Genomic DNA, 23,861 nt, shown 5'->3' with positions numbered 1-23,861 from the left:
TTGCAAGTGACTCAACATCATCTCATATATTCGCACTTTGCAAGATGTACTTAGGTACCTTGGCACTTGTTAACATTAATGGCGAGTTTGCCTCCCATTGGTTAACAACATTCATTAATGGCCGATAATTGAATGACTTCTCTTCATGCTCGATAGCAACATAGGTATTCACATGACTAGAATTGTACCATCAGGTTTTGTAGAAGGTGAAGACTATAAAATTTCAGCATTTTGTAGCAACTATAGTGTATTTAGTAGTAGAAATAAAGAATCCACTTTCACCACCTCATCCACCATTTATGAAACCAAGAAGTAGATGGAATTCTACATTCTATTCCATTGATCCAGCAACAACTACAACTTCTCTACATATGCATAGTTTGTCCACTTCCTAGGTAAGTAAAGGTATGTGTTGAAAAGTGCAACAAGAAATGCTAAAAATAGAATTGCTATAAATAGCCCTGTTGTAAATAGTAGTTCAGCCATTGTGGATCTTATCAACAATGGGTGAAAAGTGAAAGTGCTAAAAATACCTTTTCTAAAAATAGCATTTCGGGATCCCTTCTTATTTTAGTCAATCCCTGGACTAAACATAGGAAGTAAAATTCAAATTTGATATTAACAGTTGTTTGTAAATTGATTAATAAATTCATCTTGAGTTAATTAGTTAAGAAATTATGAACATGAAGTCTATGTGAGGACATGCAATAGTTTCTCCTTTGATTGAGAGATTTATCCATCAGTTAAGAGTTGTTGTTGGGAAAAGTATCCAATACGGAATGACCCTATCCCACTCTGAGGGTGATAGTTCCTTAGCAACAATCAAATCAAAGCTATCTGAGATTACTTCTTTATGAGATGTAAAAGAGGGGAGAAAGAGATCCACTAACCGATGTCTTTCGCTAATGTTTGATCCAATCTTCTCTCCTCGCTGCTTGCCCCAGCTCCTTGCTCTTTCACTGGCCCAGCTACACCAAGATGCTGCAAAATGGCAAGAGAGGGAAACTACAAGAAGCATACATTCATAATTGATTCAAGGATTAGAATAAATCAAATACACAAAGTATAACAATACACCATTGAGACACATGCATATAGAAGAACCTCAAATGCTTTATTAATGGAAGAAGTAAGGTTTAGGAAGTGATACAACCATAAGAGGCCCAATCCAGCATCACCTTCCCAGCAGAAAGAAATCTCCTCTTCACCTCCTTCAAAGCAAATCACCCAATAGTTCTAAACTCAAACCAACAGCAATTCTTTACATTCACAAGATTCCAGCCTCCCTAGACCTCATGAGAGAGATCTATATATAGGAGTTTTGGAGAAAGGATGAGTCAGCTTCAGGCTGGCATGAAGCTGACTAGTGTCTTCTCCCACTTCAGTTCTTAAGTCCACCTAGAGGTTCTTGCTTCCACTTGGAGATCTAGAACCTCTTACTCATCCCCAGTCGAATTCCCTGATCCAAGTGTCATTTTGGAAGCTTCCTGGGCATTGACACCTTGAGGAATGACTGTGCCACATGTCCAAACTCGCCCAGCGCAAGTAGCCTTCTTTGCAGTTGACATTCAACGCAAGTAGACAGTGGAGAAGTTGACATTCAGCGCAGATGCTCAGTGGAGCAGTTGACATGATCCAGAATTGCCTTGTTTTTGAGTGTTTTCAGGTGGAGAACTTTTATTAAGTGCTGTGGTTTGCTGGCCTTGTTCCTCTAGGGGTAGGAACAACATGTTTAGGGACTTTGGATCCCTTAGATTATGGACATTTCATGCTTCATGCTGTAAGGCACAAAAATGTCTATAACATTTGCCCCCTAAAGTATGAGGTCGTTTATCGGGTGAAATGCTTTATCAGGAGGATCCGAAGTTCATTCAATCGCTGAGAGGTGACCTGTAATAAAATACAATACAATACATTATGATTCATTCTGCTTTCATGATCTAGCTGAGGCGGGCATTCCCATGCTCAGCTTTATAAATTCATTTTTTGTACATAGAACAGACGATCGTCTGATGGTAGACTGGTAATTTTGGTGAAAATTATCATCCTTTGAGTAGGATGACCATCTGCTGCAATGATGTACATGTCAAATGTCTTTATGTTTCCTGAATATATATCGCAGCTCGGATGGATGAAACTAGATCCGGGGTCTTCAAACTCGTTCGATCTTCACTCTAAGTACAAGTCGATCCATGTGAGAATTGCGCTGAAGTCGAACATGGAAAGACATCGCTTGATTACCGGTCAATGATGTAAACCGTTAACAAGCGCGAGAGGAATCACCGATAATGATAATGACCCTCAAGGTACTGCAGTACAATTCACGTGGTGTGAATAAAGGACTTGGCGTCGAACACCACGCGAAATCTTCTGTTCGAAGGTCATTGATGTATACATGTCGCCGAAAGTGAGAAACTTGCCATTGAGGCATGCAAGCTTCAAAGTAATGAAAGGGTTGTTCCTAGATCAACTCCTTGGATAATGAGCTGATGTCGACAAGGACCGATCCGTCAAAGGAGGGCCTTAATGAATCCCACATCAGTGACACGGAACAGAGCTAATGATTTTAAAGGAGGTGAAAACAATCTATGACATATGATTCAGGGTGGCGGTCATGAATGGATGAAGGATAATGTATGGCAGTGGATGGGACACGGTTGACTCTTTCTGAACAACATCTCTTGAACATATAACGACACTGATGCGATGGATCGGTAGCATTACCCCAAATGTGGATGGTTTGGCGAGACCATGGTGATGAGACCGGTGAATGAAACAACCCAACCCGATGTGGTACGGAGGAAAAGTGTCATGTTCAAGAGCGACTTGCTACCATTAAAGCTTTGAGGTTCTCCCAATTTTTCCCCAGTCATTTCTGACTAGTACCTCTTTATTTTTGTCAAGCTTGAGGAGGATAACATATGCTTGTTCTATAACCTGCCCTTCGGGCAAGCCCATTGCTATGTTTTAACGAGCCTAGCGATAGCGAAACTCGTTCTCGTCTAAAGACAAGTTTGTCGCTATTTAATCATTTTAACGAGTCTAACGACAAGGAAAACTCGGCCCTTTTCATTTTTAGAGAGTCTGAAAAGGTACATAAAGTTAACTCCAAAATTCCTTTTTCGTCATCTAATCCCTTAAGTTCGAAAAGTGTAAAACAATACAAAAGGGATGAGTTTTCGATAACTTTAACGAGCCGAATAAAACAAGCGCTCGACCTTTTTGTGCAATAATCCCTCAGGTCCAAAAAGATTAAAATCCAGAGGAGGGATATCTCTTCCGGTCCTTTAACGAGCTGGAAGGCCAAAACTTGGCAATCTTTTCATATTTTACGAGTCAGTTGAAAAGAGCTTAAAGAAGACTCGTCTTTTGAGGAACGAGTGATAAACAAGGATAGCAACTGATTCCAGGTACAGGTTGGAATTTTCCAATCACGGCAGTGTCACAAGGATGGCTAGGTGAAATCACTCTTCGCAGCTGTTCCTCAAAATAGGTAAACAATCATATGGAGGTGAACGATTGGCCAAATGGAAAGTGGAGGTGGTAGGTGCAAACACGACCAAAGCTTTTTATGGCTGATAAATTTACGATCACAGCGGTTATTTACTGGGATAGGTTCATTTTTTAGTTAAAAATGAGCTTAAACTCTGGAGGAAACATTGCTCACTACTTATATTTATTTTTTAACGAGCATGAAGACCGCGTTAAAACTGCTTAGATCTTGCGTTTATTTTTTAACGAGCATGAACTTTATGCTAAAACTGCTCGATTATATAGTCAAATTTTGATTTTTACCATAAATAGCTTTTCTCTCTTCAAGGATAGTACTGCATTCTCAATTGCTGCAACAAACTTTGTTAGAAATACATAATCATGAGATGAAAACCCTAATATTTTGCTTTGAATTACGTAAAAAGCTATTAAAAAGTATTTTACCTCTCATTTTACCATTTCATTTGCATTTGGTTTGTTGGAGCTCTGGAGGTGCCTCTTCCCCCTTGATTTTCACCAGCTGATTCCGGGAGATTCTGCGAACGATTTTCAGCGCCGTCTGGACCAGGTAGGAGCTAAACCCTAGCTCTTTCTTTTCATGGTTTCCTTTTTCAGTTTTGTGCCTATTTCCCAGCTTTTCTGAGCCTCAGGGGTTTTGCCAGGGCGCCCTAACTTCAGCGCAGGTTTCCCATTCGAAACCTGCGTTGAATGTCAAGCTGCCTTAAGGCAGCCTGACCTTCAACGCAGGTGGGACACTCTCTGCCTGCGTTGGGCTCAGAAAACTGAGTTTTTAGATGAATTTTCGCCAGTTTCTCATCAAAATCAGGAACTTACTCCTTCTCTTGTTTGTTTTGCAGAGATCTTTGAACAAAATGTCCCTTACATGGCGAGAACGAGAACATGAAGAGGAGGACATGATTGCCCTCCATGACCCTATCACGGTGAACGCGCTGCGGAACTGTGGCCTGCTGAAGTTTTTCTGTATCTCTAGCATGAGAGCACAGATCACTTTGCTGCAGTATATGCTTGATGCTTGGGATCCCATTAACCAAGTATTCCAGATTAGGGGAAAATCCATCCCCTTGACCATAGAGGACATTTACTTCTTGACTGGATTGTCAAGGCGAGGTGCCCCCATTTCTTTATCAGGTTCAGCCCGGGGGACTGATTCTGTGAGAGATTATGTCCGCTAGTATTGTAGGGAAGGTTCCCAGCCGAGCAGAGACGGCAAGGTTGTTATCCGTGAGATTACTGATAGGTCTCTCAGGTCCATTCTGTATACCATTGGTAGGATGGCCGGTAGCGCAGCCCTACATGTTGCCAACAGATCTTATGTGCAGCATGCCTTGGAGTGTCTCCAACCGAAAGTATTCAACTGGTGTGATGTAGTACTTGTTCAGATGAAAAGTCAATTGACCAAGGTGAAGGACGGGAAGCTGAAGAACTTTGGATTTGGTTCTATTCTGACTGCCTTCGCCTTGGAGAAAATCCCACTGATGCAGCCTCAGTATATTATACTCGACTTGCCTTCTCCGACCGAGCCACGCATGCAGAGGTGGGTCGATCACATGTCTAGGCATGCTGGTCAACCTTAGATTACTTTTACTGATGCCTTCTTCAGGTGGTTCGAGCACCAGGAGATGGTCTTTTCTGAGTATCCACATGTGGGTATGGATTTCCGAGGTGATCCGGATTTGGTGCTACCAGATGGCGAACAGTGGGGCGCTATTGGTAAACTCTTTGACCATATCACTTTTTACTGTTTTTATTCATAATGTTTATGTGCTTTATTCTATCAAGACTTTTAATTATACTCTTGGATGCATGCAGATGTTGGTCCTGTCCGTCCAGCAGTTCGTCTGAGACCGCCAGTTGCTGCCCCGGCAGTGGAGCCTGCTGGGAGAGTTATTCTCCGCGACCTTGACGATGCTGAGACCCTTACAGCTGTGCAGGAGCAGGTTGAGAGCCTTACTCTTGGCATTCCCGATGTGAGGATTGATGAGTTACCTTTACAGCTACAGCGACATACTACTGGTGTGCCTAGACGATGGACTCGTCTCTTGCGCATGATTGCACAGGCCGTGACGTGCTATCATGAGCACCACTAGGCTAGGGTGCCCCCTAGCACTTTTGAGTTTTTGGGTCATATGACCGATTTTGTCTTGGTTACAGAACATTATGTATGAACTATAAACAACTTATATATATTTTGATTTTCGAGTTTTATTCTGGTTGAGTTATATGATCCATGTGTACAATCATTGATGATGTGTCTCTTTTATAAATGTCGCAAATGTCTATCTAACACATAATTTGCTAATGAGTCGGTTAATGTGTTTAAGTTCCTGGAAATATGTTGATATTGAATTGAATCAAATTGTCTTTCCAAAATCTTAACCCTTAGGAACATGCGATAAATAGCTGGATTGCGAATGGAATATATACCATTGAGTTGTAGTATTACGAGCTGTGAGTCTAGCCTGACAATTAGTCGGCATATGCCACGTGTGATGGCATCAGAGAGTAGTTCTATCAACGCGCTATACTCAGCGATGTTATTCGTTGATTGCCCAATACATACACCTCTGAAACTTACTAACTCGCCACTTGGATCAAAAATGGCCCAGGCTGCGGAGGAAAGGTTCCGCGAACTACGACTCGCTCCGTCGGCATATCCAACACATGTCTCCAGAAGGTTCGACATCTGCAACAAATGAAAAAGGTGGATCACTCGACCAGAACAAATACTTTAGCGAAAACAAAATACAACAAAAGCACGCAGGTTACTATTAAGCATAGTAACGCTCGAGGTACAGCCCGTTACGGGGCTGCGCCAGTGGAATTCCGTCATTATCCATTAACTCGTAGGCTCCTTTTGCTAACACCCTTTTAACAATATAGGGGCCCATCCATAAGGATTTGAATTTACCTGCTCCCAATTTATCGGATTCTTGGTCATAAAGCAAGACCAAATCACCTTCTGAGAAGATACGGGGTTTGACATTTTTGTCGAACTGAGCCTTGACTCGTTTCTTATAGGCTTCGTTAGCCAAAGCGGCATCACGACAGGTTTCATCCAATTGGATTAATTCCAAGAAACGAGCCTCTTCTTCACAAGTTCCGGGGAGGAGATCAATTGCGAGTTTAAGCGACGAAATTTCGCACTGGATTGGCAAGACTGCTTCCAGGCCATACACCAGTTGAAAAGGTGTGAACCCGGTTGCATTCTTTACCGACGTTTGGTAAGCCCACAAGGCTGAGTACAGGATTAGGTGCCACCTTCTTTTATGAACCCCGATCATCCTTTGCAACATACGCTTCAGGACCTTGTTGATTGCTTCAACTTATCCGTTGGCTTGCGGATAATACGGGGTAGAGCTGTCGTGAGATAGCCCTAGCTTGGCAGCTAATTTGACCATCATGTGATTGTGGAAATGCGATCCATGGTCTGTAACTATAGCTTGTGGTATGCCGAACCTGGCGACTACATGATTGAAAAAGAAAAGGGCAGCTGTTTCACCAGTGTTATCCAATGTAGGCATCACCTCGGCCCATTTGGTAAAATAGTCAACAGCAACTATAATATACCCATGCCCCCCGGTTGAGGTGGGGTTACATTGCATGAAATCGATGCCCCATTTGGCGAAAGGCCCAACAGCAACTATCGGCTGTAAAGGTGCGGGTGGTCTTCTGGTTTTGCTATCAAAAATTTGACAAGCATGGCAACTTCTGACTGCGATTATGCAATCTTTGAACATGGTTGGCCAGAAGTATCCTGCTCGTAAGATTTTTTGTGATGTTGCATATCCAAATTGATGCCCCCCACACGCGCCTGAATGACACTCATTCAGGGCTTTTTCGGCCTCCTCATGGGTAAGGCACCTCCTCAGAACTGTATCGATACCACGACGGTAAAGTGTATCACCGACGATCATGTAGTCTTTTGCTTGATATCGTATACATTTTCGTTCGGAGTGAGAGGTGTTTGGCCTGAATTTTTGGGTTTGGAGATAAACTATGATATCTCCATACCACTCATCGCTTGTAGATATCAGAAACAAACTTTCGTCCATGATTGACTCTTCTGATGTTTCATCGTTGAACGACGATGGGAGATCGCACAATAATTCTGCGAAAACTAGAGCTTTCTTTGATTTGGATTTTACAAATTCCAGATCAAACTCTTGAAGGATCGCTATCCATTTTGAATATTTTCCCCCCAGCAACTGTCGCGACAGTATATAAGTCATTGGGTTGCAATCTGACAAAATGGTAGTTTTCCGAAAGAGGACATAATGTCGAAACCTTTGAATCGCTTGAACAGCTGCAAGCGCTAGTTTTTCAACATAAGAACATTTACTTTCTGTATCGTTTAAGTTTTTACTTAAATAATAGATAGGATGTTCAATTCCATCGACTTCTTGAACTAAAACCATCGCAATGGTCGTATCCGCTGCAGCCAGATACAGGTTAAAATCTCTTTGATAGTCTGGGGCGTACATTAATGATGCTTTTACTAGACAATCTTTCAGAGCATCAAAGGAAGCTTGCGCCACCTGGTCCCAGACGAAAGGTACATCCTTTTTCAAAAGACAAGTATAACCCTTAGCAAGTTCTGCGTAATTTGGAATGAACCTCCTCAGAAAGTTCGCTTTCCCTTGGAGTTTCTGAATCTGAAGCAAATTTGATGGTGGAGGGAAATTAATGATTGCCTGAACCTTGCAGGGGTCGAGACGAATCCCATCCTTAGAGACTACAAAGCCAAGTAAACGACCAGAACCGACGCAAAACACACATTTGTGCGGATTGAGTCTTATCCTGTAGTGTCGGCAACGTAGAAATATCGCTCTTAAATGCTGCGGATGATCAGTCCGCTTTCGCAAATGAGCCGGAAGGTCATCGAGATAAGGTTGAACAATGTTCTTGATGTCATGGAAGGCATAATTCATTGCCCTCTGAAATGTCTCCCCTGCGTTCTTTAAACCAAAGGGTAATTTTCGATAAGCGAATGTGCCCCACGGACAAATAAATGCAGTCTTTGACTGGTCCGGTGGGGGGATATTTATTTGATTATACCCGGAAAATCCATCCATAAATGAAAAGATTTCACATCCGGCGCATTCATCAATTATATGGTCGATGAAGGGTGTAGGATAGTTGTCCTTTGGGCAAGCTTGGTTTACATCCCTATAATCGACACACACTCTAATCGTCCCTTGTTTTTTCATAACAGGGACAATATTCGATACCCAATCGGTTAGAGGAACCGGGTAGATGAATCCAGCATGGAGAAGTTTTTCAACTTCTGCCTTAATGGCGGCGGCTTTCTTGGGGTGCACCTGCCGAAGCCGTTGTCTTACTGGTTTTACATCAGGATACATTTTAATTTCATGTTCAACGATACTCGAGTCAATGCCTGGCATTTCATCATATGACCAAGCAAAGACATCTCTAAATTCGCGAAAAAGAGCATTATATATTTCCAGTTCTGAAGGGGAACAACCTTTGCCGACATAAATATTCTCTACAACATTTGTTTTAGTCGAGATATTTATGGCTATAGTCTCTTCAATATTGGATAGGTTTCGCTCGGAATCCACCGTATTTACAGGATTTGTTAGGAATTCAAAAACTGAAGGGTGATAAAGGTCACTTTGAGTATCTTCTTCATATTCCGGAAGAAGGGAACGATGGTGGTGATCATTCCATGGTGCCCCCTCAATCAACATTGATTGTAAGATTCCTTCGTCAGTCCCATGTATTTTCGACCAAGGATCTAATGAGGTACCATATTCTCTAGACCTATCTACCCAAACGCTTGACGAGCGTTGATTTGGGTTCGCCTCCCATGCTTGAAACATTGATTGCTACAATATTTCTAAAGGGCTTGGGGGCAGAACAACTGCATGATCCATGTTGACATTGTCTTTTGCAACCTTCGTGGAAGATATCATGTTGCAGGTTGCTACAAACGGTATATTTCCTATGTAAATAGGAGGTGGTAGCGCGAAAGTTCCCATCAATGTGGGGTCTTTCAATAATCCTACTCCGATATCTTGAAGTGAATGGTTGATCTCATGGATCATGGGAATGCTTCCTGTAACTTGTGAACCATTAGGGAGGAAGTTCTGTTGGTCGACGACCGTAATCCCTCCTTCAAACAGGAATGCGATCTTCCTAAAATAAGTCGACACAACAGCTGCCATGGCATAAATCCATGGTCTACCCAGTAGGATGTTGTAGTCAAGATTTCCATCGATGACTTCAACATCAATTTCTACTGTTTTTCCTCCCAGTTCAACCTTCAAGTTATTAAGGATACCATACAGGGTATAAGTCCTTCCGTCGAAAGCTTTTAACGTCGTCGAAGATAGCGACAAGGTTGGAGATCCTAATGCTTTCCAGCAACTCATCAACATAATACATGTTGATGCTCCCTCATCAATAATTGTTCTGTGAACAGTTTTGTTGAGGGCTTTCACTTGAATAAGGAAAGCTAGTTGAGCTGGTAACTAAGGATCGTATCCTTTGTGATCAAAGGATACAAGATTGGAATCCTTAGGATCAACCCCACCAATTGCTGATAACAATGCCTGCCTTTAGGTTGGGCAATTTTGTAGTACCTCAAGAGTCGACATAGCGGATGGCGATTGTGCCAAATCTTCCACTATGTTATAATGCTGCGCCGCTCTGGCGCATGGATTAAATGTCGACTTGTGTACTACACCCTTTGGCAGTTTGATTGTTAATTCAGGAATTATGGGTGGGACGACTTCGGTTGAAGTTGTTGTCGAACTACTTGGTTGATCTTTACCTTTGTCGTTCGATAGCTGAGGATTCCCGTAATATTTGTTTCTTGTCAAAATCAAAGCATCATTCTGTTGTTTTGAAACCGACAACATAAGTACTTGCGACGGGGAAGCATTTCCACTATCAACCATATTTTGACCTGGGTTGGGAAATGGATCAGTCAACACAGCTGAGGTTTGGGAACTTTTAAAGAACCTCTTCAACTCAGCTTTGAATGGGCAATTCTTTTTGTAATGATCCTCATCATCACATATTTGACATGGATAATTTTGTTTCCCTTTCCCAGGAGGGTTTGAAGGAGTTTTTCCAGGAGATGACTCGCCCTGTTTCTTCTTCTTCCCTTTGTTTTGCTTCTTCTTGCTTCCTGGTTGATTGGTTTCTTTGCCCTTATCTGCTGATACGGTATTTACTTCCGAAGCAAGAATTTCTTCTTTTCCATTTTGATCCGAATTCTTATGGGCTTTCTTTGATGAAGCCTTTATCGATTTCGCGTTTGCCGTGCCAATCACGCCATCACCGGCATGAGAGTCACTATTCGATTTAGGAGGAGGAGGAATTGAGAATTCTGGTCTAGGGGCGTCGGGTATTTTGTCGTAGAGCGTGCCGGACTGAGTATAAACTAAGTCCAAATACTGTGCACGAGCGATAACTTGCTCCTCTGTTACGACTCCCCCCTTGGCCACATCTTCCGTTATAGCAGGAAGTAACGACTTTATAAACCATTCAGCTAACAGCTGATCGGGAATGTATGTTTTCACCATCCTACGACGACGACACCACTCATGTATATGATCAGATATATGGGTGGCAGTTTTCTGTTTGAAGTTGGTTAATATTTCTGTTCCCGTTTCATACCTTATCGGTAATTGAAAATGGGTTAAGAAAGTCGTGGCTAGGGAACTAAAATTGTCGAACAAGGCTCTAGGTAATTCAATATACCATTTAGCCGTTGGACCTGTCAATGTCCTCTGAAAAGGCGAAGCCTTATCGAATCGTCGTTTAGGGTGTTCGACGAACACCACAGATGAAAAGTCATCACATGATTCGATGGGTCTTCACCTGGATTTCCATTGAATTTAGGAATGTCAGATGGAAGTTTATGAGGAATCGCTGGCCACCAAGGGGCATAAGCAATCGGATCGTTGGTTAACCGGTGTAAATCGGGTAACTCTAAAGTCGCCACGAATGGTAACTGTTGATTCAGGTTAGGCGAAGCATAACCAGGGTACGATGGAATCGCTTGAGCAGTGGGCCTTTGCATACCAGCATAATGTAATTGATGTTGGTATGACTGATACGGTTGGTGGACTTGACCACTGTAAAGTGGTTGGTTTTGACCATTTTGGATATATGGTTGTCCACTGTTCGCAAAGATCTGCTGCTCAGAACCTTGGTACACCTGCTGGAATTGTGGTTGTTGGTATTGCACTAGCCATGGTTGTGAAGCCATGTTCTGTTGTGCTATGCTAACCGTCAGACCAAGGTGTGGGGTAATTGTACTCGTTTGGACCTGTGTCACCCCACCAGTTGGCGATTGTGGTTGTGACCCATGTTCTAGGGGCTGTTGCACTACAACCTGAGAAATCTGAGGTTGACATGCAACAGGCATCGCTTGAACTTGTGACACTGTTACAATAGCCGGTGTGGTTGGGATGTTCGTCATAGGTACACACTGTTGCATAGAATATACAATTCTTGGTTGTTGAGGTAGCATAGGTACCCAACTACTTGATGCAATTCCAGTATAACCCGAATACTGTTGTGAACTTCCGTATGGGTACCCTCCCGGAGGGGGTAATGAAAGGGCATACTGCCCCCCATACGGTAGCAATCCGGAACTCAAGGGGATTGATTGTCCTTGGGGACTGGATTTCCCAGATTGACCTCCAAATGGATCAAGCTGGCGAGTCTCAACATAAGAGTTGTCGGATATTACTCCGGATGAACAAACTGGAACAGACCACACTGTCGAAATAGTCCCTTGGTGGACTCCTTCTAGCTGTTGTGAGCTATTTGGGATAGATGGTATGCCGGCAAACATTGTCGGAGTGACGGCAGGGGCTTCTGCTATCGCTGTGTCGTTTTACACAGTCCTAGATGATGACGGTTGTTCAGACATTTTAAGTCTATCCAATAGATTGCCTAGCGATTCTACAGGAACCTCCACTTGTGGTGGATTAACTTCTAATGAAGGAAATAGAGTGACCCCGACTCCAAAATGGGTTGGAGTACTTGCTTGCGGATCCTCTGCAATTTCCTCTATCGCAATCAAACCCGGTGGAAGAGGAAGACCGTCAAGTCCGTAAAATATTTCTGGTGCCGAAGAAGTGGTTGTTTCGACAGCGACAGTTGTTTGAGGAACAAAACTCTCTGGACCGGTTACGGATGGAACTGGTTCAGTTATACAAGTATTTGCCCCCAGACTAGGATCAGTATTACTGTCCTTCTGTGGCTGTTGAACTTCTTCTATAGAGGCAGGGTTTCCAGAAATGTTTGGAGTAACCGGAACCTCAGATGTAGTTGGAACACTTGTCCTAACTTTTATAGGAGATTTTGAACCGGTTAAACGAGTTCGCTTTGTCCGTACTATTTTCGATTCCGGAGACAAAGACGGTTGACTCGTAAACCTCCGCGAATGACGGGGTTTCAATTGACTTTCTTCCACGATTGCAGATTACTCGATCAACCAAAATATTAAAAGGGGAAATTGGTGTTTCTGAATTGAATGAATTTTATTAGATGCTTTTAGACACAACTTGCTTTTTCAGTTTTAAAGAGTCAAGAAAAAGCTAAAGATGACTCTAGTCTCCTTCGATGTTTTAACGAGCCCAAAGTGACAAATGCTCGGATGGACTTTTTCAGTTATAGAGTTTGAAAAAGGCCAAAAGAAACTACTCTGGACATCTAGGCAGAGGGTGTGCCAAACTTTTCGCAAAACCACAGAATACGTTTTACGGTACAGGTGGTCGATCTTCGTGAATGCTGTGTTCACTGCATTGCGATCAGTAGGGCGGCCGACACGGCTTCCTAAGGATAAAAGATATATGCCTATAGGGGTCTCCCAAGATATACGCGACGGTACGTGGGAGCACAAGTCCGTATTAGTGCCACCGACCCTCAGGAGGAATCACCCACCTTCTTCGAGATCGACAGTCACTACGTTTAACGACGTCGGAACACGTCTCTAGCTTAGACCTCTATGTTTTTGCGTTATGTTTCAAAGCGTTGTTAGGTTCATTCAATATATTTTAAGTTGATCTTTTTAAAGTTTGCCTTTCAAGGTTCACCACGAGATGTATGATACAAATTCCTAAATGCAGTCTAAGATGAGAAGCAAGCTTTTCCAATCTTTTCAACTTTGAAAATCCTAACTACTGAGGGAAAAGAAAGACATCATCTTTTCACACAGATCATAGAGCACACACTAATGCACTTTTTCCTAAATCAACATGCAAACTGTCAAAATGCACATGCACAATGCAGGTATTTCTTTTCTCTTTCTTAATGTTGGTGTACTACAAAAAGAAAGCTGTTGTATAACTTTGAATTCAATTTCAAGTGAAAGCAAACAAGCTTTTGTCCAAAAATCAAAAGACACCTTAAGATTTACTTGTTTCAACACTAGAAATACATAAATTCAAACCATATGACTAAAGCAAAAGCTCAATCAGCTATGAACAACAAACAAACTAACTCTTCAGATCAGAATGACACTTATCACAGGTCTAGATCTAAGAGGCCACAGCAAGACTAGTTCACTTTCGTTATGGGAAACTGTAAATGACGTAAGAAATACACAAAGAACAAATACAGTTTCTTTATACAACCGAGGTGGAATAGTGGCAAAGAAAAGTGGTTTCAGATAGGTACATTGACTGATAACAGGCTGCAAAAACAGGGATGAAAACAGGGCAACAAAAAGCAGAGAACCCCAGTTGCACAAGGCCACACTGGTTCAGCGCAGGTAGCCCCTTCGGGACCTGCGATGAAATGCAGACTGACTTCACAGTGCCTGCAATGAAGAGAGAAACTCTCATTTCTCTTGGTTTCCGGGTTACAGATTGCTCAAAAATCCACAGTTTTTGGCCAAATCAAAGCTACCAATCAAGTGCACACTAAAGGATGAAAAGGAGGATGAAAAGCTATCACTAAGAGCTGTTCAGAGTCCTTGTGGATCAGCTCTTCAAATCATAAACATGCCCAGAAACTGAGTTAGAGTAGATGCCCTCTACTTTGCATTTGAAAGATCCAAATGCAGTTCGATTCGGTACTCCCTGTGTTTAGGAAATGAATAGCAAAAACACAAACAACCAACCAGATACGTTCCCCAGCGGAGTCGCCAATTTGTTGTTGGGAGAAGTATCCAATACGGAATGACCCTATCCCACTCTAAGGGTGATAGTTCCTTAGCAACAATCAAAGCAAAGCTATCTGAGATTACTTCTTTATGAGATGTAAAAGAGGGGAGAAAGAGATCCACTAACCGATGTCTTTCGCTAATGTTTGATCCAATCTTCTCTCCTCGCTGCTTGCCCCCAGCTCCTTGCTCTTTCACTGGCCCAGCTACACCAAGATGTTGCAAAATGGCAAGAGAGGGAAACTACAAGAAGCATACATTCATAATTGATTCAAGGATTAGAATAAATCAAATACACAAAGTATAACAATACACCATTGAGACACATGCATATAGAAGAACCTCAAATGCTTTATTAATGGAAGAAGTAAGGTTCAGGAAGTGATACAACCATAAGAGGCCCAATCCAGCATCACCTTCCCAGCAGAAAGAAATCTCCTCTTCACCTCCTTCAAAGCAAATCACCCAATAGTTCTAAACTCAAACCAACAGCAATTCTTTACATTCACAAGATTCCAGCCTCCCTAGACCTCATGAGAGAGATCTATATATATGAGTTTTGGAGAAAGTATGAGTCAGCTTCAGGCTGGCATGAAGCTGACTAGTGTCCTCTCCCACTTCAGTTCTTAAGTCCACTTGGAGGTTCTTGCTTCCACTTGGAGATCTAGAACCTCTTACTCATCCCCAGTCGAATTCCCTGATCCAAGTGTCATTTTGGAAGCTTCCTGGGCATTGACACCTTGAGGAATGACTGTGCCACATGTCCAAACTCGCCCAGCACAGGTAGCCTTCTTTACAGTTGACATTCAACGCAGGTAGACAGTGGAGCAGTTGACATTCAGCGCAGATGCTCAGTGGAGCAGTTGACATGATCCAGAATTGCCTTGTTTTTTAGTGTTTTCAGGTGGAGAACTTTTATTAAGTTCTGTGGTTTGCTGGCCTTGTTCCTCTAGGGGTAGGAACAACATGTTTAGGGACTTTGGATCCCTTAGATTATGGACATTTCATGCTTCATGCTGTAAGGCACAAAAATGTCTATAACAAGAGTGAGTTGTAATTATGAGTTGTAATCAGTTGACTTAGTTAACTAAGTCAAGTCCAGTTAGATTAGTTTAACAACTTATTAAATTAATGAGAGTTCAGTTAGTTAATTCTTACATTCATGTAACTACTGTATTTTAGATAACTAAGTATTCACTCATGGATAGCTCATGCATGTCAGTTCAGTCAGAGACCCAATGGAAATCAGATGGAAGGACACTGTACTATCAGTTGCAAGAATATTTCATTGTGAATATTCCTTGCATGCAGAAGGAATATTATTCCTTGAGGATTTCGGAGTTGGATCAGAGGCTACAGTGAGTGTGATGAGACCAATTCACACATGTGACATCATTGGACCTCAATCAAAACTGCGCAAGGAAATAGGAGGCTTGGAGGGCTTGAGGAAGATATATTCTATGTCTATTCAGTCTGTGAGCTGTATTGTTTGATTGCAAAGAGAGAAAGATAACTTTTGAGCTGATTCTTTTTGTCACTTGAACAAGATTTCCACTTGTATGATAATTCAGAGTTGGGGTTTTAGGCAGTTTCTTTCCCCAATGTTATATCTTCTGTGTTATGGTTGATTATTTCTCATTCTTAGTTATATATGTTCTTGTTTGATGATGCTCATATATGTTTAAGCTTTCGCAAAGTTTATGGTAGAAGTAGATATAGTATTATGCTTTAGGACATTGCATATATCAGTTGATCTACAAGTGAAAATTCTACAGTATGTTCTTTTCTAGCTTTTAATCATAGAATTCCTTAAATATTGACATTATAATTTTTGGAAAATACTTCACCATATTTCCTTTCTTATTTAAAAAAAAAACCGTCAACACATTTAGTTGGGGGGGCAAGGGACATCCATTTATGATCACTCTTCATATCACTTCATTCCATTTCACTTCATTTCATCCTAACATACTTTTCCTAATGATTATTATTGCATTATGGTTCAAAAGTAATGTGATTTGAAAATAAGACTAAATGATGAGCATATTATATGGCTGATTCAAAGATGCATTCTTAAATATGTTCAATGAATCTTGCTACAACAAAAAGAAACAAGGTATTGAAACACAAGAACCAATACCAATTAAAATTTGGTTGTGCCACAAGAACCAACCAAAAGTGTTGCAATTCAATGTATGACAAGGAATACTTTTCAAAAAGAAATGAGATTGTAAAATGCAAAGTTTAAGGACAATTGATATAAGCCAAGCTCATTCAAAAGAAAATCATGATTAAGCAATGCAGTAGATTGCAGGCAGACATGCAATAACATCTGTTGGGATGTATGTAGAGCATCCAAAATGTATTCAAAATATCATCCACTTTCACCTTTATCGCCACCATTTCACTCACACATCGCAACTCCATGACCATATAATGTTTCATTAGCCTTAATTTTCATGATTATATGGGTTCCATTTGTGTTTTCCAAAAGTTAATGATTTCTAGTATATTAAGTGAATTTATGGTTAAAACTTAGAAAAATGACGTATACTTGCTAATACTTAAAAGTGGCATGATTTTCATGACATGTGTAGGTCATTTGGAAGCCTTATGTGGCCTCCACTGCTCAAATTCTAATTCCCTTCAAGATATGGAAGGAGATTTGGATAAAGGTCAAAGAGGATATGTGTCTCACCATTACCTATTTGAGTTTTAACTCTATGAGATTGTGTGTCTCGTCATTACCTATTTGAATTGTAACTCTATGAGATTTTCTAGCGATCTAAGGAGAGAATAGTGGACATCCATTAATGACGTAGCTTCCTATGTTTTTGTGTAAATAGGAGAGCCTCCTCTTTTGAAAGGCATCTGTAAAGTTGGAGATACTCAAGTTGAAGGTTAAGATTACTCATGTTTTGAATGGAATTTAGATTTAGCACCATGCTCATGAGTGATGCTCACCTTGATTGGTAATGCATGCACTGAGAGCCTCTCAACTTTCCATCTCTCATGCTTTTGGACTGGCCACCTATAATGTGTGAGATTTATTGTTTTTCATAGATTAAGATTTATTGCTTTCATAGATCAAGATTTATTGCCTTCATATTTTTCATGCGTGAGAGGTTAAGAGTGATTGTTTTTATTTTCTTTCATATTTTACCTGTGTGAGAGGTTAAGAATGATTGTTTTTTGCTTTCATTTCATTTCATGTGGTTTTGATTATTCATTTCATAGGATCCTAATTTGATAATGCATGCATGATCCCTTTGAGTAGATCTCATTTCATGCAATTTCATTTCTGAAAGAGTGGTGTGATTTTCAATTCATTCAAGTGTGGTATTTTAAGATTTCAATTCCTCCAAGTGTGGTAGATTAAGTTTTCAATTCTGTGCACTCTACTATAATTTCTTTTGAATTGATTGTTGAATTAGAATAGGTGAATTTGGTTTGTCATTATTTGGTTTGATAGTTAGGTTGACCTAAATTGGAAGTTAATTTCTAGCATATACAATGCACGAACACTTGGCAAGTTTTATGAAACCCCCGGGTTGACAATTAAATTATAGGTAATCAATTTGCCTCAACATTTTGGTGGCATTTCTGAGGAAGTGTGCAAAGGAACTAGCTTTGAGTCTAGAGTTCGTTTTTTAGTTTTTTATTTCCTAGATGAATGATTAAAGCATGTATATGAATAAATCATTTAGTTGCATATCATCTTTATACAAAAAATATAATAAAAATAATAATAAAAAAAAAAGAAAAATTAAAAAAAAAATATGATACTAACCATTTATGGACAAAGGATCTAGAGTGCAAATTAAACATTCTTTGGAGCACAAGGACTACATTGAGGAATGGTACCGAAACACGGCTGTGCCATGACATTCATCCTTTCTTCAAGAGATCTTTGTGACAAATCTAAAGGCTAAAACGATTTTTCATGTCCTCATGCACAATGAGGTACATTTTGGAAATTTGGATGTGAACATTCTAGAAAGTCAAATCCGTAAATGGTTCCATTGGAAACATTCATATACTGAAAAATAAATAAATAAATAAATTCTTTCAAGTTGGATAAACTAAGGAAATAAAATCAAGCTTGATTGCATTTTTATTTAGAATTTATAGATTATATTTATTTTCTTGCATTTTAGTAATTTGACAAAGAAAAGTTTAATTAAAAAAAAATCATGTTTTCATTTCCAATAATAAAAAAATCATGTTAGATTTTCATTTAAAAAATAAAATATTAAAAAAAATATGTTTTTGAATAAGGGAAATGTAAATTTTTAAATAAAAATATCAATTCTTTTTTCCAAAAAATTGATAATTTAGGTTCTCGTGCGACCTGTAAAAAAAAATGAAATGCATTATCTTAGAATAGAAATTCAAAATTCATCATATAAAAAACAATCTTGCTTTGAATTTGATTTGATTTGCTGCATTTATCTTCGAAAAATGGGTAGAGAAATCAGCATAACATCACAATTCTTTACCTCATGAAATATTATTTAAATGAAGGATTTGTTGAGCAATCAAAAGATTTCTCTCACTATCTTATTACAACAATAATCCTTTCGTACACTCAACAATTCTCATTGATCTGGCACACTAACGATTCATGTTGCGCTGCCATCATCTAATGATTAACGGAATTCACTCGGTTATAAGATCCATATTTTTGGGAAAGAATTTGAGTAGATTGTGCTCGAGATTTTTTGCACTTAAATGATCTATATTCCTACTCTGTCCAATAATGAACTGCTCCCTCTGAATTCTTCAACTATGGATTTACCTGAAATTGTAGTGGCAACTCCTTTGAAACCGCCAATTTTATCATGAAATCTATTTCACCCTCTCCTCCATGTTCTGGAATATCTACCTCGTGGAAGCCCAATATAGGCTTAGCTAATGGGAATATTTATTGCGACTATCCAAGCAATACTGTAAAGAACCTTTCCTGCAGAACAATCAATGGAACAAACTAGAACAACACGAAATACCCATGTTGGTGTTGGGCCAATGTCAAAGAACCTTGTTGTGGCCAAGCTCTGAGATATGGTTCATTTATTTATTTATTTACATAGTCTTTTCTTGCCTTAGATCTCCAAATCTCTAGATCTAGCAATTGTTCTATAAGAAACTGCTTTTTTGACTAGAAGAGAGGCCAAATTCGTAATAGTTTTTTGACTTGTAATTTTAAAACGTGTTTTATGACCAATTGGAAGTGAATTTCGAAACACTAAAAAATGGGTTTTCTTTAGAAAGGGGTCAGTTGTATTACCGTCGAGTAATTTTCTAAAATTTGTAACCATTTGAGATATGTTACGGGTTCTTTGGAGCCTTATTTTGTACATTAAGTTAAAAAATGGTTTTGAAATTTAATGCACAGATAGAAAACTACTTCAATTGCAGCCATGAAAGGATCAGGTCTAGTTTAATTGATCTACAAAACGTCGATCCACCAAGATAACACTCAAAGGCTTGAACGTGAAGGTTTTTTTGCCACAAATTCGAATCCCGACATTGATGGTAAAAATATCTCAACTAAAAATAAATCTGTTTGTTGTGATTTGTGGCAGTTTCAACTGCCTACAAATCCTCATGCATTTACAGTCACTATTCCCTAGTTAAATCCACCCCAAAAATTCCAGCATTTAGTTTGTCGTTTTGATGATGGTAGAGCAGTGTTGGGGTCATCTATTAAGATTAGTTATAACCACATTTGATTTGTAAGTAAGTGGCATTTTAGATTAGGCATGGGATCATTTAGCCGGGTGATCGAGGTGCACCAAGAGAGAAAGCGGGGATTTCATTCTTGTTATCACAGCTCGAATACAATTTTCTTTTCGAGTGCATTCATTTTGCAAGAAGAAGTTTGTTGCATATGGGGATTGTAAATGTGCTAGAATGTCAAATGAAGCGACTGCACAATCATGTAACCAACGCAGTCATGGGCATAAAAACGTTTTTTTAAAGAAGAACAAGCTGCATCTATGGACCACACAGTTGGTTTATTCAATTTGGGCAATACATGCTATATGAATTCAACCGTACAATGTTTACATTCGGTTCTAGATTTGAAGCTAGCATTATAGAAGTACACATATTCTGGGAGGAGCAGTGATTTAGATCCTTCATCTCATTTTTTAACTGTGGTTACTAGGGATTTACTTGGTGAGTTGGATAGAAGCACTCGAGTTGTCGCTTCTGTGCAATTTTGGATGATGATGAGAAAGAAGTATACTCAGTTTTCCTAGCAACATAATGGTCAATTTATGCAACAGGATGCAGATGAATGTTGGACCCAACTTATTTATACAATGTCGCAATCTCTCAAGTCCCCAGATTTAAGTGAATCTATGAAGTCTTTATTTGGGATCGAGCTTACAAGAAAGATTTGATGTAATGAAAGTGGCAAGGAAAATTTTGGAGACAGAGTTGGTGTACTCGTTAAAATGTCACATTTCTCATGAGGTCAACCATTTGCATGAAGGAATGAAACATGGTCTGAATTCTGAACTGAAGAAGGTGTCTCCTTCATTAGGCCGCAGTGCAATGTATTTAAAGAAATCACACATTAACACCTTGTCAAATTATTTAACCATACAGTTTGTACAATTCTTTTCGATAAAGAGAATCAAACCAGAAGGCTGTAAATTATCCTTTAGAGTTGGATGTTCTAGATTTATGTTCTGATGGGCTATGTTTGAAGGAACCACTCTAGCAACACCTCTCCATTCTTTAAACATTGCGTAGTCAAAACCACTTTTCATTTTCAAAACTCTTCAATGTTTTTCTACACGTTTGACTTTTTTTTTAACATATGGAAACATTTTATACATGGAAAATTGCCTTTTTTTATTACGTTGTTCTTTGTTATGTTTTATTTTTTTATGTTGTGTTATTTTAGATTGTTATATTTTATGTTTTAACGTTTTTTTATGATTTGTTACGTGTTTTTTAATGAAGTGTTTTTTATAACATTTTTACATTTATGTTATACGTTTTGTTAGGTTTGTTTGTATATATATTTTAGTTTGTACATAATTTTTTCTTGTTATGTTTTTCCTTATATCTATTTTAGTTTTTAGTTTTGTAAATATTTCATTAATTTTTAGATTGTATGTTTTATTATTTTTTAATAAAATTTCTATGGAAATTTGTCATAAAAATTGATGTGAAATTCATTTAATGACTGGAGAAAATTGAGAAAAAGTTGTTGTGATAGTTCACTTACACATTTGTCGAAGCAAGAAACAAAAAAAAAAATTCATAAAACATGAGACAAAAACAATTGAATAAAAGTGCAATAGCTCACCTTAACTAAACTTAATTACAAATCAAATTTCGTTATGATTGAGTTTTTTTAAATTCAAAATCATGCTCAAAAATTCATTATTGGTTTTGTCTAATGTTATGTATTCAAGCATGATGCAGGAAAGAAGAAGAACTGTAAGGGCCTTTATCTGCAGGATCGATTAGTGAATTTTTTTATTGAGGATTGTTTTGCAGGAATCATTAAGAATTCACAAATAATATTTCTTTATCTTTGCGAAATGCTATGACTAAGGAAGTTGTGCATATCATCCTTTTAGAAACTGGATTTATTATCGCAATTGTGAAATTGGACTAACCATGATAATTTGAAGCAAAGACACGCTATGAACCTATTTTACTAGCCTATGTATCAAAAAGAAATTGATCACTTCTATTTGAACACACTTACGTTTTATTGCAATGTTAGTGTCGTGTTTGTTTTCAGGTTCCAAGACAACTGGAGAATTGAAGGAACCCAACTATGCATTCTTGGTTTTCTACGACCAATTTCAAGAAACATGGACCAATTAAACCCATTTTTTTCATTCATAAATGCCATCATTTTTCCTCTCCAACATCACAAGCTATTCAAGCATTTTTCACTAAACATCATCGTCACCATTTTCCTTATAAGAGTCACACGTTTCCATTTATATTTTCCATTCACATTTTCATGCATTGTTAGCTGACATTTCCCATTTTTGTGTTTTATCACTTTTCACTTCTCTTCTTCCTGGGTCTGACCTTTTGTATAAATCGAACTTACTCCAACAAAAAACAATACTTGGCTTGACCTTTTGTCCAAATCAAAATTACTCAAACGAAAAACAATACTCTATTATTTTATGAGTCTCCTATCCCTACACTAAGATTGTACAGAAAATTGTTATCTTAAGAAAATAACACTAGTATCACTAAAACAATTATATCCTTCTTATTTTAATGTAACATGTGTGATGGAAGGAGCCATTTCGAAAAACTATATGTTTGATCATGCTCACATTGATGTTGCATCCCTCTTTCCGCCAAATGTTGATACTACCCCTATTGGCACGTACTAGAGGATTAAAAGTGTGAGGGTTCTACATCCAACACTGAGTTTCCTAAAAATGTACGCTGAGGCAATATATCTTCTTTTGCTATGGATTCACTCGCTTCATTACTTAATAAAACTAATAGAAAAGGAGGATCATACACAACACAAGCATGACATGGTTTTACATTCCCTCGCAATCCCGCAATGGTATTATGTTCCATCATTCCATACTCCAGGCCCAAAATTTTTCCCATCTATAAATTAATCTGAATCATTTATTTAAAAAATACAAATGTAAAATTTTAATTTATAAAAATAATGGACATCCACATGTCTTTTTCGTAAAGACCGAAAAATTAGACATGTTCGGAGAAAAATCTTTATAGCGTGTGTAATGAAGTGAAAGATAAAACTTATTTACACATTTAAGTGAGTTGGAAAGATCATCTTCCGTAGTTGTCACCCATATTTAATGTCTTCTATCATCATATGTTTTTACTCGAGAGAGTTATAGTTTAAATTGGTATGACATTCATAATAGAGTTTAAATTGGGATAACATTTTATCTTGGATAATTTTATTATGTTTGTCAAGTTGTCTTAGTTTGAATTCAGGCTTACTTTATGGCCTGAAAAATTGTGACCCGAGGTGTCACGACTTCGAGTCAGCATCACCTCCATTGGGCGAGTTAGGCACCCAACAAGGTGCAAATGACACTTAGGCAAGTTGCAGGTATGGGTGCACGTGTGATGTACGTGCAAACGTAGTGGCGAGTGCCCGCCTGACTCGTGTTCATTTAAAGGCATGTGGATGGAGAGCACGCCTGATGGATGCTTGGTTAAA

General features: G+C 39.1%; 1 pseudogene; it reads left to right on the top strand.

Annotated features, from left to right (window-relative positions):
• Nucleotides 1-78: 78 nt before the first annotated feature.
• Nucleotides 79-21,389, top strand: LOC149197115 (ubiquitin carboxyl-terminal hydrolase 6 pseudogene; annotated as a pseudogene).
• Nucleotides 21,390-23,861: the final 2,472 nt, after the last annotated feature.

Source organism: Pinus tabuliformis, chromosome 2_2 (genome assembly GCF_031772625.1).
Source record: "Pinus tabuliformis cultivar Carrire ecotype Pingquan chromosome 2_2, CPIR1, whole genome shotgun sequence".
Lineage (NCBI taxonomy): Eukaryota > Viridiplantae > Streptophyta > Pinopsida > Pinales > Pinaceae > Pinus > Pinus tabuliformis.
This window is presented reverse-complemented; position numbering and strand designations above follow the sequence as displayed.